The sequence below is a fragment of the Sus scrofa genome, chromosome 13 (genome assembly GCF_054392235.1).
Source record: "Sus scrofa isolate SSC_HxYL_T2T_F1_AM1 chromosome 13, Sscrofa_HxYL_maternal_Yorkshire_Landrace_v2.0, whole genome shotgun sequence".
Classification (NCBI taxonomy): Eukaryota; Metazoa; Chordata; class Mammalia; order Artiodactyla; family Suidae; genus Sus; species Sus scrofa.
In genome coordinates this window covers 165915575-165932588 of record NC_139395.1, presented here as the reverse complement: position 1 = coordinate 165932588, position 17014 = coordinate 165915575, and the positions used below count along the sequence as shown (strand labels likewise).

The 17014-nt window shown below is 39.1% G+C and overlaps 1 protein-coding gene across 49 annotated transcripts in view; it reads left to right on the top strand.

Annotated features, from left to right (window-relative positions):
• Positions 1 to 17014, top strand: part of HHLA2 (HHLA2 member of B7 family) — a 140132-nt gene that overhangs the window by 93442 nt on the left and 29676 nt on the right. For all 49 annotated transcript variants that reach the window (XM_084991489.1, XM_084991483.1, XM_084991476.1 and 46 more), the window contains one exon: positions 2176 to 2252. The gene's annotated coding sequence lies outside the window, so the exon portion shown is untranslated. The remainder of the gene's footprint in view (positions 1 to 2175; positions 2253 to 17014) is intronic.

The window sequence follows — 17014 nt, the reverse complement described above, 5'->3', positions numbered from 1 at the left end:
TGCCTTATTTTATTTAACTATATGTTTCTGAAGATTATACCATATCAGCACATTTAGATCTCTCTTATAATTTTATTATTTTTGTGGAACTAGAATAAATACAGGGAAGTACACAAATTACATATTTGTGTCTGGCTTACTTAGCACTTTCTGTGTGTCCCATTTATTTTAAGGGTTTTTTTCACCCCTCTAAGGCTTCCTTCTTTCTGGAACTTGCCACAAATTTATCACTGTATTTTTTTCCTTTGCCACCTTGACAATTATACATTCTTTTGTAGTTTCTTTAATGATTATCCATGAGATTTTGACATATATTTTTGGTTCTCAAATCCTTATACTAATTAGTATTTACCGTCTTCACTGGCAGTGCAATAACCCGAGACTCCTTTTAGAGATCTCAGTTTTTTTTATCCCCTCCACTCAGCCCCTCTAAACTTTTAAGCAATTAGTGTTATGTCCTTTAGTTCTGTCTATATTCTGAACACTATTATCATCTGTTTACTTATTTAAATGCACTTTTTCATTGCTTTTGATTCCTTCCTAAATCTGGGATTACTGGTATCATTTTCCTTCTGCTTGCAAAACGTGCCTTTAATATCTCTTTTAGTGTAGATCTGTTGGTTACCAGTTCTGAATTGTGTGTCTTAAAGTTGTTTATTTCACTCTATTTTTGAAATATTATTTTGTGAAACTTGTCATTCTGGGTTGGGAGTTATTTTCCTTTAGTACTTTGGTATTACCTTGTCTTCTGCTTTCTATTAACTTTATTAACAGCTACCTGCCTGATTGCTGCTCTTTTGAAGGTAATTCATCTTATTGTTATTTCCAGCTGCTTTACAATTTTCTTTTTCTTTGTTTTTTAATATTTTACTATTAGGTACATGGTTGTTTGCTCTTTATTCTGCTTAGAGTTGTTTTGGTCTCTTAAAACTATAAATTAATGTCTTTCATTTTGGGAAAATTCTCATCCATTATTTTTTCAAATAATTCTTGCCACTCTCTCCTTTTTTCCTCCCTAGAATTTCACTTATATTGCACCTTATAACTCTATCTTCTGTTTCTTACTTTCCTTTCTAATCTTGCCATTCTTTCATTTCTCTTTGCTTCATTCTTTTTTTTTTTTTAATGTCTTTTTGCCTTTTTTTTTTTTTTTTGTCTTTTTGCGATTTCTTAGGCCGCTTCTGCGGCATATGGAGGTTCCCAGGCTAGGGGTCGAATCGGAGCTGTAGCCACCAGCCTACGCCAGAGCCACAGTAACGTGGGATCCGAGCCGCATCTGCAACCTACACCACAGCTCAGGGCAATGCCAGATCCTTAACCCACTGAGCAAGGCCAGGGACGGAACCCATAACTTCATGGTTCCTAGTCAGATTCATTAGCCACTGTGCCATGACGGGAACTCTTGCTTCATTCATGATAGTTCTTTCTGACCAATAAATATCCAAGCTACTATTTCCATTTGACTATCTAAACAGCTGTTAAATCAAGCTATTAAATTGTTATTAATTTAAGTATTTTCAACTTCTTGTAATTTCTGTTTGGTACTTTATTATGGCTTTCAGTCTTCTACCAAAATTCTCTATGTTGTCCTGTCTCCTTAAACAAAATAAATGTGGTTATTTTAAAGTCTATGTCTAAAACAGAAACAGACTCAGATTATGAAAACAATCTTATGGTTACCAAAGGGGAAGGGCAGAGGGATGAATTAGGGGGGTTGAGATTGCCAAATGCACACTTCTGTATGTGGAATGGATGATCAATGGGGACCTTCTGTTTAGCACAGAGAAATCTACTCAGTTTTCTCTGATAACTTATATGAATGGAATGTATATGTATATATGTATGGCCGAATCACTTTTCTATACAACAGAAATTAACACATTATAAATCACTATAATTCAATAAAATTGAATGAAAAATAAAGTCTATGTCTAACAACTCCAAACTCTGAAGTACTTGCGAGTTTTATTTTCAGTTATTTCTGTCTGTTTATTATCTTGTCTCTGAGTGCCTGGTTATTTTTTATTGTATGCCAGACACTGTATTTGCAAAAGGTTGTAGGAATTATTTTCAACTTGGGATAACAACTTCTTGCAAAGAGGATTTGTGGGGTTTTTAAAGTCATATGGAGTACCAATTCTCTGAGATAACCTTAATCTAATTTCATCCACACAGCATGTAGAAGAGTGAAAATGCTGCATGAGATGTGATTGTGGTGCCTCTTTTGAATGATGTTTAAAGTATCTTCTATGGTAAGTTGGGAGATAAACAATCAGACTTCATTATAACCTGTGCTGACTATTTGTCTAACACTGTGTATGGTAGTATTTTAAGTGCTTTCAAATATCATAGTTATCATAACAATTATTCCAAGATATTACTGTATCATAACAATGATTCCAAGATATTACTGGATATTACTGTAATCCCTATGTTATAGATGTAAAATTGAACAGAGAGGAGCTGTATAACTTGGCTGATGGTATATGGCTTTAAACGGAAAAGCTGAGCTTTCAGTCTAAGTAATCTGTTTCCAGAGTCTCTGATCCTAACCAATGTGGTAGGGTGAGAACTTTGTTTAGGGGAAAAAAATGCAGGTTATTATTTATGCTGTTTCTCTGAGTTCCTTTAGCTCAGTTCCTGAATGCTGAATGTATTGAACCAAAGGGCAAACATCATTAATAGAATTATTTAACTTAAGTTTTCTCTAGGGGCCGGCTTTGTGAATGTTCACTAAGCTAACTTAAACTGATATGGTAAGAAATCATGTGTTGGGGTGAATTTAGATTCTGAGTACTATATTATTCTGGGAAATGGCAAAATTTGGAATTATGTGGGGAAAAGCAGTTAAGAGTGGGACTCGATTAATGATTATAAATTTTAAAATGCATTATCTGTTATTTTGGCAGTGGTGCTGGATGTTTAGAGGAAAAGCACAATAGTATGTGGGTGAGGGGACTCACAGTGAGTTATGCAAACTCACTGCTGTGGTTCAGAATTGGAAGGAAGAAGAATGACTAGAGGGTTAGTAAATATGTGGTCTCTACACTCCTTTGCATGAGAGTAGCAAGTATGGAGAAACTGCATCTTAGAACTAGAATCTTTGCTCAATTCATGTGTGGGATTTGTTTATTGTGTTTCTTTTCACAATGACTGCTCAGGCTGCTTCAGTATGAACAGTTGGCTCCGTACCCAGTGAGTGTTTGATTAGCTAAGTTAGGAAGCAAGATGCCATACACGATAGAGAAAATTTATCCTGGATAAATGTAGATCATTTAGTCAAATTGCTAGAGTCTCAGCATGCTGAGGCTTCCCTGGGAGAAAATGCCATAGGAACCTTCTTAGAAACACAAGTAAACAGAACTTATGTTTGAGGAACCTGAAAAGCATGACCTAATGTATGATTCAGGGCCAGCTAATATGACCTTAGAGGGAAAGATGCAGTAAGAAAAGAAAATGACCAGAGTGAAGCATGAAACTAATCCTACAGAGGGCCTTTTGAGTCAGAAATCCTGGTTGCAAGTGACAGAAACCAGATTGCAGCCTAATCACAGCCATCAAGAGATGGGGAAGAGGAACAAATTACTTTTTTTGGACTGACTACCTTCCATATAAGTATGAATTTCTGCTTGTTTGTTGGATGGACTGAGGACCAAAATATTTTCAGTAGGATTAAATGTACTTTGGAAGTCTCTGAAGTTAAAGGGGAGGAAAAAAAAAAGTATATTGCTCATAATATGGGGAATAACAGGCATGGCACTAAATTACACTTGACTGGATCTAGAGGCTTAAAAAAACCACTGCTGCCTTTGCACCATCCAGCCTACTTTTGCTCTCTGTTCCTCTCTTTGTGGGCTTATTAATTCCTACTCTGTGTGTGCTTCTCCTATGCTATTAGAGAAGAGGAACACAGGTATATTTCACTCTTCCTAGATTAGCCAGGCCTGGGACAGGTGTTTATTAGTTACCTACTGATGGATAACAAATCATCCCCAAACTCAGCTACTTAAGACAGAAAACATTTATAATCTCACACAGTTGCTAAGGGTCAGGAATCTGGAAGCATGTTAGCCGGATGGTTCTGGCTCCAGGTATCCCATGGGATTCTAGTTAAGGTGTTAGCTAGATCTTCAGTCATCTAAAGAGGCTTCCAAGCTCATTTTTATGGTCATTGGTTGGGAGGTTCAATTACTTGCCACATGGATCTCTCCAAGAAGACCACTCATACAGCATGACAGCTGGCTTCCACCAGAGTGAGCAATCAGCATGAGAAACCAAGATGGGAGCCACAATTCTTTTATAATCTAATTTCAAAAGTAACACATCATGTCTGCAGAATCCTATTTGTTAGACAGACCCACCTGGGTACAGGGTAGGATATGAGGGTCTGAATACCAGGAAATGGGGTGATCACTGAGGGCCATCTTTGAGGCTGGCTACCACAGGTGCTGTAACAGGCAGAACTCTACGATGTCCCCAGAAGTCTTGCTTCCTGGTGTATATACTCTGTGTGATTCCCTGTGAGTGTGGGCTAGGACTGGGAATATGACTGGGTGGTCACAGCCTTGACATACTTGAATATACTATATGACAAAGATAAAGGGATTTTGCAAATGTCATCAAGGTCTCAGATCAGTTGATTTGAGGTAACCAAAAGAGACATGATTTTGAGTGGGCCTGACCTAAGCAGTGAGTCCCTTAACAGAAGGTCAGAAATTTGAAGCAGTGAAGAGAATCTCCAGTGGGTCTTAAAGAAGCAAACTACAATGTTGTGGAGAGGCTAGTGCATGGCAGCCTCTAGTTGCTAAGGTCCTCAGCACCTCAGCTGCAAGAGACCAGACTCCACTGATGAATGATGACCTTGGAGGAGGACTCCAGGCCTCAGGTGAGAGAGCAGCCCTGGCAGACACCTTGATTGCAGCCTGGTGAGACCTGAGCACAAAATGGAGTTAAACTGTGCCTGACGCCTGGCCCGCACCAATTATGAGATAATAAATGTGTATTGTTTTCAGCTATTAAATTTGCACTATTTGTTATGTGGCATAGGAACTAACATAAGTGCCCACCTGTGAAAGGTAAGGGATAGCTAGGTTTCACCTCCATTGATCTCTCCTCATATTGTGAATTGGGAAGAAGATCCCCAAGGAAGGAAAGATCCTGTTAGACAAACAGGGAAATGGCAAAGGCTGCAAGTAAAACAAATTTAGCTCTCAAAATTGATGATATTTCAAACCTGGAGACCCTGGCCATTTCAAGGATTTGAATCACAAGCAAACAGTATCTTACACTAAGGCCTAAAACATTGTTCTCAAAATGTGACCTCTGTATAACCTATAATGGAACTCTCTGCACTGTTTGTTAAAATACAGACCTCATCCCAGATATAGTGACTCAGTCTCCATGGGGTATAGCTTAGGGCCATGCTTTATTTTTATTTATCATTTCACAGAGTTTTTTTATTTGGAAGATTTTTGAAATCAGAAAAAAGTTGAAATATAGTGAACACTTATTTGCCTTGGGAATATTTTACCCAATTTTCTTTATTTATCATCTGCATATATATGTATATTATTGATGAATTGTTTGAAAATAAGTAACAAGCATAATGACACCTTACCCTTAAACACTTTAATATGGATCTCCTACAAATCAAGTAATCCAATATAATCACTGACCCTTATCACACTGAAGAAATGAAACAGTGATGTATTATTTTTTTTCAGTAGTCCTCAAATGCCCTGTACATTATTGCTTCTTAAAATTTGATTCATAAACAAACAGCTTACACATTGCAGTATTTTGACAAGAATCCAGTGATTCATATGCATGTCAGTTTGAGAAGCCCTGTAGCCATTTTTTGATCAAAGATCTAATCAGGGATCACATTGTATTTTGATTATCATAGTTTTCTTTACCCTCTAGCATCTTTAAACTGGAATAGTCTCAGGTTTTCCTATTTTCTTCTATTCTCTCTTTCTGTTCCCTTTTTCCTTACCTCTCTTCCATTCACCTACCCTGGCAAAAACAATGTGAAATTTAAAGACTCTTCCATGCTCTTGAAACTAACCACAGAAGACCATGTCAGAGTTTAATGAGTGATGCAAGCAAGAGATAGGGCAGTGTGGTGGCAAGTGACATCACTAGGAGTTGACTGAGGTTTCATGAAAAATACGACACTTCTCTGGATCTTGAAATCACAGGTGCTGACTATAGGAGAGCACTGTTGGGCTTAAACAGGATGCATTCGGGGAACTAAGTTCTCTTCTTTCGCTTTGTTAAACAAAGAACATCCATTTTGAAAGGTATTTTGTAATTTGATTCATACGCAATTGGAAATCTTTTTTTTTTTTTAATGGCCATACCCACCGTATATGTAAGTTCCCGGGCCAGGGGCTGAATCCAAGCCATTGCTGCAACTTAGGCCATTGCTGCCTTAATGCTGAATCCTTTAACCCACTGTGCCAGGTCAGGCACCGAACTTGCATCTGCTTTAACCCACAGCAGGAACTCCAGCAATTAGAAATCTTAATTAAAAAACAATAATTTCCAAGAGTTCCTGTTGTGGCTCAGCAGGTTAAGGACCCAGTGGTACCTCCGTGAGGGTGTGTGTTTGATCCCTGGCTTTGCTCAGTGGGTTAAAGATCTGGCATTGCTGCAAGCTGTGGTATAGGTTGCAGATGTGGCTAGGAACCGGTTTTGCTGTGGCTGTGGTATAGGCCTCAGCTGAAGCTCCCAATTTGACCCCAGCCTGGGAACTTCCATCTGTCACAGGTGTCATCATAAAAAAGTAAATGAATAAAAAATAATTTCTAGACTTAGTATAAAAATGGAAACAATTTGACTGTGAACAGCAAAATGATCTCTGGGTGAGGTGACTAGTGGGTTTTAATTTTTTTGTGTATTTCCTGCCAGTTTTTTGAGAAAAGGAATCATTGTAAAATCCTGGCTTGAATTAGAAATTTCATAGAACTTCCCATAACATTAAATATCAATCCAGCATTTAAAATCATCTCATAATTAATGTACCTTTATATACCATATTTTATTTCTCCATATCATTATTTTAATCTTCCTTTTATTAGACATTTAAATTGCTTCAAATTCTTCACTGTAACAGAAAGCTTTGTCCATATACCTATTACATCTCTGATTATTTCTTATAATAGAATCCTAATGGGGTTGCTGGGACAAAGCTTAAAATATACTCCAACTGGGGTTTGTGCCCAGCATATGTCGACTCCCTCAGAGGCCCTGGCTGTGTCATCGTTCTGAATTGTTGTGCCTCATCATTCTTATCCAGAAATAGACAACCTGGATTGAAGTCTGTCCCCCCAAAAGATTTGGAAACCTGACAGAAGTAGAAAAGGTGGGGTCATCTCCAGTAGGGACCCAGTGTGGTGACTTCAGGCTGCTCCAGTTGACAATGCAGTGTTCCTACTCCTCTCTTTCCTGAAGCTGGTTTGTGTAGCCCTTGTTTGAATCATGTGAGCAACTTTGACTCCTTCCCCCCAAAATCCATGTTTTGCTTGTTATTCTGGGCTCCTTTCTGTTGCTACTAAAAGAGAAATCCCTAACTTATCCTGATGGTGGGTTGCATACAACAGACACCTAGAGAAAAATAATATTTAGACTTAGCTATTCAACCTTACTGGGGCAAAAAGTATGAGGCTCCCTTCTATGCTCTGGGACAGAAATGTAAAAGCTCGAGAGTTCCCATCATGGCTCAGCAGTTAACGAACCTGATTAGCATCCATGAGGATGCAGGTTCAATCCCTGTCCTTGCTCAGTGGGATAAGGATCCAGTGTTGCCATGAGCTGCGACACAGGCCAGCAGCTATAGCTGTAATTCGACCCCTAGCCTGGGAACCTCCATATGCCAAAGGTGCAGCCCTAAAAAGCAAAAAAAAAAAAGCTCCTGATAATTGGTTGCCAGATATCCAATCAACCTCTCACCCTCAGGCAACTGGGCATCTCCTTGGGAGTGTAGCTGTGTGTCTGGGGAGCTGCTGAAAAAATTAAGAGAATGGAAGCTTATGAGGCAGCCTGGCCCCACAAATTATATACCTGGTTCTGAGTCTGAGATCACAGAGCCTTTAAGTGGAGGTAATGTGATTCCAATTTAGGCAGTCTCACTCTATAGCCTTAGTTCTTAACCACTTTTTTATAGCCCCCTGCCAGATGCAGCCAAGTCTTTATATGAAAAGAATCTAATGCCAGTTGCCCCCACCTGTAGAGTGGCCAGAGTTAGCAAACAAAACACAAGCCTCCTAGTTAACTCTGAATTCCAGGTAACCAACAAGTGATTTGTTTTACTATGAGTATGTCCCAAATATTGCCTAGGACATACTTGTACTAAAATATTATTAGTTTATCTGAATTCACATTGGATATCCTATATTTTATCTGGCAACTCTACAGGGCCCAACCCCTAATCTTTCTTTTTGTTAATTGTTCACTAATAAAAAAAAATTAAATTCAGCACATACATGCCTTAAAGGTTACAGTGAAGAAATCATATTCAGAGGAAATTTCAGAAATTCAGATGTTCTGAAGTCACTGCAATAGTAGTCACTAGGCAGTCTGTATTCAATGAGCTAGCATGGACAGCAAGCTTTAATTTTAGGTTTGAGGGCCTAGTGAGTGCAAACTGTTGCTGGGTGCTATCCGATACTAGGTGACATTGATTTCTCCTCTGTTATCCTTGGGTTTTCCTTGCTCTTGAAGTCTGCAAAAACTAAAAAACAAAAACATTAGTTTGGAGATAGATATGTGTGTATCTGGCCCACCTACCTCTCACTTGTCTGCTGTTGGAGCTCAGAAAAATCTTTCCCATGAGAAACAGATTGCTGAGCCAGACTGCAGAGTCCTTTAAAAATGCACATTGCCGACTGTTTTCATAGGCCAGGACTGCAGAGAAGATGCGATGAAAATGAGATCCGTAAACTAACTCAGCAGAGTTAAGAATCACGATGAAGGCAAGTGATTGCAGACCAGGTGGGTGTGGTCAAAGGCGGAGCAGTAATCAGGGCTTAGGAAATAGACAAGCAGAAATATTTGGCCCAAATCAAACATGGAATTTTTAGGAATTAAATTGATGAGCCAGCCTTTCTAGTCTGTTTGCCTTTTTTTTTTTTTTTTTAACTTTCTGATATATTAAAAAAAAAAAAAAAAAACTTACTGTCATCAATATTTGCAATGGTTAAACCAGGGAACTAGATGGGAATAAGGTATAAATATCCACATGTACATCTTTCAAGCCTTTGAAAATAACCTAGGATGTGAGATTGCTTTTGATCTACTGTTTTGAAGGTAAGAGGTACATGGTTAGTTACTGGAATTTCCTGCTCTAGGTAGTCTTTACAAAAGAGGTCAAAGAGCTAATGCAGGTATTCCAAAATTTGTCAAGGATAAACATTTCTAGTACATACTCAGAGAAAAATGTGTTAATTATATAGTCCCACAAGGACTAGTGTTAGTAAACTTAGCTAGATTACCACAGATAGTCTTTCTGGAAAAGTGGCATCCGCTTCAAGTACTTACAACAGAGAGTTTAATACAGGAAACCAGGTGATAGAGAAGTAGGAAGATAAAATAGAAGATAGCAAGGGACCCAGAAAACAGTAGGAAGTTACTTCTTCGGTGGAAGGAATTGATCCTGTGAGATCCCAAGGATGAGGTCACCTCGTGGAAGCTGGAATCCTAACAGGTCTGCCTATTGGGAGTGTGAACTATGGAAAAGATGGAGCTGGTGCCAAAAAAGCTGCCCAGCAGATTATTCTTTAATCAGGTGGTGGTAATTGTTGTAACTGCTGTCCATATGTTATTCCCTGGTAGGTCAGCCTCTGTTCTGTTCTCTTTGTTTCTATAGCTGTTCTCCTGGGGGATTTCTGGGTTTGGTAAAGACACAGGCAAATTCAGGCAGAGACAGCGAGATACCAGCCAATGCTAACAGGAGGATGTCTATGCCCATGACCCCATCTGTTCAGGCAGTGAGATCCAGGCCCAGCATGATTCACTATGGAATGATGATTCTGCTTCTCCTTGCACTGGCTTCCAGTCTTTCTCTCCCTTCTTTGAGAAATATAAATTCTCGCATCTACTTGCCTCATTATTAAACTTGTCTTCTGGTTGATTCCTCCTAGTCTCAATTCGGTCCCCTCTAATGTTTCTCTAGACCCTAGCTCTTCTACAGATCCACCACCACACCTTCTCTCCCTCTTCCCCATGCGACAAACACACTTCCCTCTGGTTATGACCATAATTCCCAGCTACCTTTACCTTCCAGGTTGTACCATATCTATTGCTGTTCCTTCTCACTACATACTGACCAAAGTCCTGTGAACCAGCCTTTTCCCCCTACACAGCTGCCGCATCCAGGAGTAATAATAGACTTGACAAAGCCAATGCTTATTAAAATCAGTGCTTCTCAACTATCTGTAGTTAAAGAAACAGTAAATTTTTGTTTCTAATCTGTCATGGACAAATTCATCAGGAAGATATAATAAAAACGAATTGCTAGAAAAATGAAATTCAAAAGAACATAAAATGCAAGCCTTGATTTTTTTATTATTATATACAATAGGCATAGAGATTTTTGATACCAATTTGACAGAATAATTTTAAATATCTATTCTCTATTTTTAGACTTCTTGTACTATGAACCAGTAATAAACAGCTGATTGGCACCAGCCTGCAGACTCCCCACTGTGGGTATCTCTGCTTTAGATGATGTCCCCCCTCAAATTCTGCTTCAGTATTTAGTCCAAAAGAAATACTTTTATCACCACCAACACACATTTCATACAATATGGACAGAAAAGAAGACCAGAAGTTTTATTCTCAGTTGTAACACAGGATATAGTCATTCTTTCTGCCACTTATCCCCAAGCAAGAGCTGATACTTATGCCTTCTTTTTTTCTATTACCTGTCCTGTGACCTTACCTTGGGCCAGTCCCTTAGCTATTTCCCCAGCAGAGTAACCTAAACCTTGATTTTTGAGTTTTTGATGCTCTCACCTGTAGAAAGGCAATAGTTTCCCTTTAACCTCACCCACAGAACATCAAAAAAAAAAAAAAAGAAAGAAAAAAAAGAAAAGAAAAGAAAGAAAGGGATCCATTAAGTTCCTACCATATTCTTCCTTCTTGTACAGCAGTAATTGCAAGTCCCCCTATGAGGCAATTGCCTCATCCAAGACAGTATCCCACTTTTCTGTCATTTGTCCCCTGGCATGAAGAACCCAGATGACCAGTTTTAGCTTCCAATTCAGAGGAACCACACTGTGTCTCTTGATAAAAGCATTCTTCCCTTAAATACTAAAAAAGAGGATGAATGGATACTAAAGGAACAATGAGTAAAAATTTTGAGTGGATTAATAAGTTAAAATTATTAGACATATCAGTCCCTCTTCACTCTATGGTTCTTAGATCCACAATTTATAACTATGGGGAGGCATTGCCTCGTTTAGAACATGGGTTCAGAGCCTTCCCAGTACTATGCCAAGTAGCTATGCTACCAGGTGGAAGAAGATGCCCTGTAAGATTGCAGGGCTAAGTTTTAGAGGCCACTCCACTGTGTTATAAGTTAGCTGCTTCACTGATAGGGAACATAAAATAGTGAATTACTTTGGAATTAGTCCCTGGCCTTCTTTCTTTGTTTTTAACCAAGGAACTCCATCCATAGCCAATTTGGGTGGGATAATAAGATGGGGTATGGAGTGTTCAGTAAGTCTATACTTGGTAGTTCTAAGAGAGACATGGCCAGGGGAAAGTGGAAAAGGGTAATATTGTCCCCTTATCTAATGAAAGTGATTCAGTATAATCCAACAAGAAGCCAACTTGTTTTGCTAGATATGATGCCACCTCAGAGACATGGGCTGATCCCTAAGGCTGACAGATTGGGCACTCCGCTGTGGCATATCCCAGTCTACTTTGAGTGGGAAAGGGGAGAGGGAAAGAACCTCTCTCCCTGCTGCCATGGCTGCCCTACTCAGGTTCCATGTGAATGCTCACCAGGAAGGCCTCTCCACAGAAGAGATTCTCAGTCACGTGAATAGACAGTGATGGAGTCAGATTAACTCAACCTCCTTTTCATTCTTGCTCAATGGACTCCTGAACAGTCTCATGCTCCAGACCCCTTCTGAATGTCTATACTCACATCCCTTTCTTCAGTTTTCCAATCAGCCTTCTTCCATAGCCTTCTTCCATCACCTTGACCAACAAGTCCAAACAGTGGTACAGAGCCTGGCATGAGACCTCATCTTCATTTAGTTGAAACTACATTATACACTATTCAACATCCTACTAAACTGGAGGTTTCCCCCACTCCGCTGTCCTTCAGGGTTACCTGTCAGAGGCTCTTGTCCTACAGAGCCTACTTATAGGTGGTGGCAGCCGCTATCCTGCAGAACCTTCCTTGGTAATCAATAGCTTGTTAAAGGAACCCACTATGAAGCCATAAGCTCTGGTTGAGGATGAAACAGCAGTGTGGTTGGCTCTGTGGGCATGTAAGCAATCTGCTTGTGCAGTTTATTTGTTCTTTTGGAGCTTGATGGAATGCTGGAAGGCACACTCAACTTTGTTTTTACTTTGTTGTTGATATTGGATCTCTGATCGTAGAATCTGAAGCTCATCTTCTTCATAAACTCTGTACTTATCTGATCCTCCTAGACACAATTTCTGAAAGAAATATCCCTTGATAAAGGGAGCAAAGCCTTTCTTCAAAACCTAGGCACTTTTATTGCAGTTCTCCAATTAGGAATTGCCATGGGCATCATTCAGTGCCCATATCTGCCTCAGTTATCACATTATCTGGTCAGCTTGGTCTGTGAGTGGACCAATATATTCAAATGCACAAATGAGTCAAATGCATGCACTCTGCATTTGAGATCAAAAGACCAACTTAAAGCTTTTATCTTGTTCCTTCTTTAGCCTTAACTTTACAAATTCAATATTAAACTTAGGATGTATGACACATAATTATGGCATGACATGTCCAGTTTATTCTTTCTACAAGCATTCATGTCTTGGTTGTATACCATGAAGTTATTTTATTGCTTCATGACCTTATTTTTAAAGGCTTCTTGAAAACAAGTATTTACTACTTTTTCTTCAAAAGGAATAAGGAGAAACAGGAACCCTAGAGAGTGAAATAGCTAGCCAAACTCTTTTCTAATTATATAATGAAAAACTTCTGTTATTTGCAAGATAAACCTTCTGCCGAGAATCATTATTTTTCTTTTAATGTTGATACTAAAAAGAAGCAGGAATTTTAAGGTTAATGTGGTTCTGTTGTTAGAAATCTCTTCCGAGAACAAAACATAAGGCATATTAAACTTACAACAAACTTCCAGTGGCTCATAACTAATGTTTGTTTTAGCATCAAGATTAAAAGTGTTTTTGTTACCAAAAGCAAGCAAATGCATGTCTCTAACTTTCCTCTGTTAAAAATGATGCAACTTCTTTCAATATTTTGTGGTGGTGGGAGGAGAGATTATTTTTTTCCATTGATTTATTTATGTAGACCAAAATGGAGCCACTTCCTGTGTCAGCAGTTCTCCATTAGGTAAAAGAGTTATTTTTAGTTTGTGTCACTGTGGAATGTTCGGAGACATTTGAAGACCCAACTAACAACAGTATAAACTTGATTAACGGGATGTTGAAAGGTAGAAAATCCAGAATAAACAGGTATAGGGACTCAAATATGATTACAACCCCAGAATCTTTCCCTCTTTATGCTCTATCATTCTCTTTTTGTTAACTTTTTAATCCTCATACTTGTTTCCTCACATCCACATTTGGTTCCTGTAGGATGGCAGCTCCAGGCATAAGATCGATGCTGAGAAAGTAGATGGAAAGGATTTGCCATCGTGTTCTGCTCTTGTACCTAACCCTGTTTTAAGGATTCCAAAGAAATCCTCCCAGCAGACCTCTGTTTATGTCCCATTGTCCAAAACAGTATCAAAATATTTGTTCAGTTTGATTTTATTAATTAATTTTGGATACAAAGCAGTGGCAAAAGTCTCAGAGTTAGGAGGAGGAAAGGGTGGACCTACAGACATAGAGCTGGGGTTCAGTAATCCAGAGTGGGATAAGCATGGTTTAGCTGCTGGACTTTGAGTTTACAAGGACATTGGAAAGTTCTGACTGGCTTCCTCTGACCCAGCCCCAGCTTTTCAGAGTGGTCACCACCCCAGCTCCTCTTTTCCCCAATGTAGAGGACTCCTATCCCATGGTGAGTCAGTCATGGTCATCTCCATTACCTTTTCTTGACCTTGTCTCAGTTCTTCTTTTAGCCAGAGGTGGTCATATCCTGCACAGGGCTGGGCAGAGAAGGAGTTTGGTTGGCAAGAAAGGAGGAAAATTGCGCCAGTGACCATCACAGTGTCCTTTTCACGTTATCTGTGTCACACACTAAGTTTGTGTTTAAAAGGTTTCCTGTCATAACTAGTTACTTGATGCCTATAAGATGGCTCCTTTTATTCATCTTCTAAAACACAAATCTGACTTCATCATTACCTTTCTATTTCCTTAGTGTGGGTTACAAGATTGGTCATGATCAAGCCCTTGAACACATTTTCAGCATTTTCTCTTCCATATGGCGTGCTTGGTTTTTGAGTTCTCTCTTGCAACTGCATCTTTGTTGTGTCATCTGCCTAGAGTATCGTCCCTCTGTCGCTTCCTTCTTTTCTTCCTTACAGGCCAGTTTCTCTTTGTCTTTCAAAATTCATGCTTTAAGAAGCTTTCCTTAACAACCTTCCCTGACCTAAGCTTCAGTATTTTTCCTCTGTCCTTCCCTAGCACCTGTGGTAGCCCTTCTTGCTGCCCGTACCTCTGTATTCTGATTTATTTGTTTATATAATCCATCTATCTTTGGGTACCAGACTGAATTTTTTGAGATTAGGGACCGTCAGACTTATAATCATGTGATCTGTAGATGTTCAAATTGCATGTTTTTAATGGCAGAAAAGATGGTAAGCTTTCTGAATGACTGGGGTTCCATGCAAAGAAAGATCTAGTCCTGTTTCTAGAAGGTCAGGATAAATTTGAGGTATTTCATTTTCCCTTGTTTCTCAGAACTTTAACATTTTTCTGACTTTAATTTGGAAATGGATTGTGAGTAAAAGATAGGGCTGAAGCAATAGAGCTTCACAAACAAATGTTATTTGGCAGGATTGACTCAGAGCTGTACAGAAAGCTCACTGATACAAAGCAAACCTGATAACCACTGTTCTTTGGAAATGACCTGCTGAGCTGTGCACACAGAACTAGGCCAGCAGTCTCTCTTTTCTTCTGCACCAGCCAGTCAGTTTAGCTATAGCTTTAAATTCTATGGACTGAAAGCCACTAATTCAGGTTGTGCAGAGGGACAAGTACTTGCCAGAAAGCAGCCTTTTATAAATTATCACTTAATAAATGCTCTAAGTGTTACCAAATTAGGCCATATGGACCCCTCCTTGGGCCCTAGCCTGGCCTAGGCCCCCTGCCTCGGTGGGGAAGGTTCTTTTTCTGTTCAGGTTCATGAAGCCTAAAAAACACAACTAAATCTAAGATTGAAGCAACATAAGCTGTATTCATTGGCCAGAGAATGAAGAAGTGGGAACTTAGTTCACAAACCGACTTATTACCCAGGGTCAATTAGAGCAAGATTTTAAGGGCAAGGCTAATGAGGGGGAGGCATGGGCACTGGTTTTCTGGAAATTGGCAGAGTTCTTCCTGGAACTGGGGTGCTACCTCTTTTTTGCCCCTATATAGTCCTTTAGCATCTGGGTGGGAAGTAGGCACAGACAGGCAGAGATCTGAACTATTACAGTGAGATGGTAATGAGCTGCAGGGGCCCTCTGTCCCACTCTTGAAGCTGAACCACCTAGCACCAGTTTTCCCCTAGTTAGAATCTCTTGTTTCTCTGCTGCAAACCCAGCCAGACAGTTTGGCTAGCTGTGTGGTTTTCTGTGAGTTCACCTGGAAGGAGGGGCAGGAGTATGGATCTGGTGCAATAGCCTTGGAAACATAGCAGCTAGGAATAAGTCTTGTCAAGATTGGGGTTTACCTCTTTGTCAAAACTAAATCCTGGATTCTGATATTTTATCACAGGCCACTTAACTCTAACACCTTGATAGGCAGATACATAGAGGAGTTCTTTACTTCTGTGTTTGGAAGGATGACACAGGGATTGTGTGAGCATGGTTAATAACATTCTGAGAAATACTCAATACATCACATACCATGCAATAGAATATTTAAATGTAACAACTATGACCATCACAGGATGGGATTCTGGTATCTGAATTAGGTGATAAACCTAAACCAACATTGGAAGGAAGCCTTCTGTTGCATGCTAGCCCCGATTCTTTGACCTCCAGGTACTGTTGTTGCTCCTTGGTGATACAGAAATATTGTCTCACATTATCTCTGGTGAGCACTCACAGAATTATTTTTACTTATTTATTTATTGAAGTATAGTTGATTTACAATGTTGTGTTAGTTTCAGGTGTGCAGCAAAGTGATTCCATTTTATGTGTGTGTGTATGTATAAAACCAAAAATATATATTGAGAATATATAGAATATACATATGTTCTTTTTCAGATTCTTTTCCCATATAGGTTATTCCATATACTGAGTATAGTACCTTGTGCTATACTGTAGGTCCTTGTTGTTTATCTATTTTATATACAGTAGTGTGTACATGTTACTCCCAAATTCCGAATTTATCCCTTCTCCCACATTTCCCCTTTGGTATCATTTTACAACTGTCATTATTTTAGTTGAAATCTTTATACCAGACACAATCGTAACTGATCTCTTTTTAAAAAAGTGAAATATCCAATTTATATATTTTAAATGTTTTTAAACTTAACATACACATCTGTCCATCCATTTTCTAGATTTTTGGATTTTTGAATGGAAGGCTCCAAGGTCTTGTGCTGAACATGGGGCCACTATTTGATTTTCTATATGATCTCTTACACAGACTAAATCAATAACTTACCATCCAGTATTTCCAGTTTTTGTTTCTT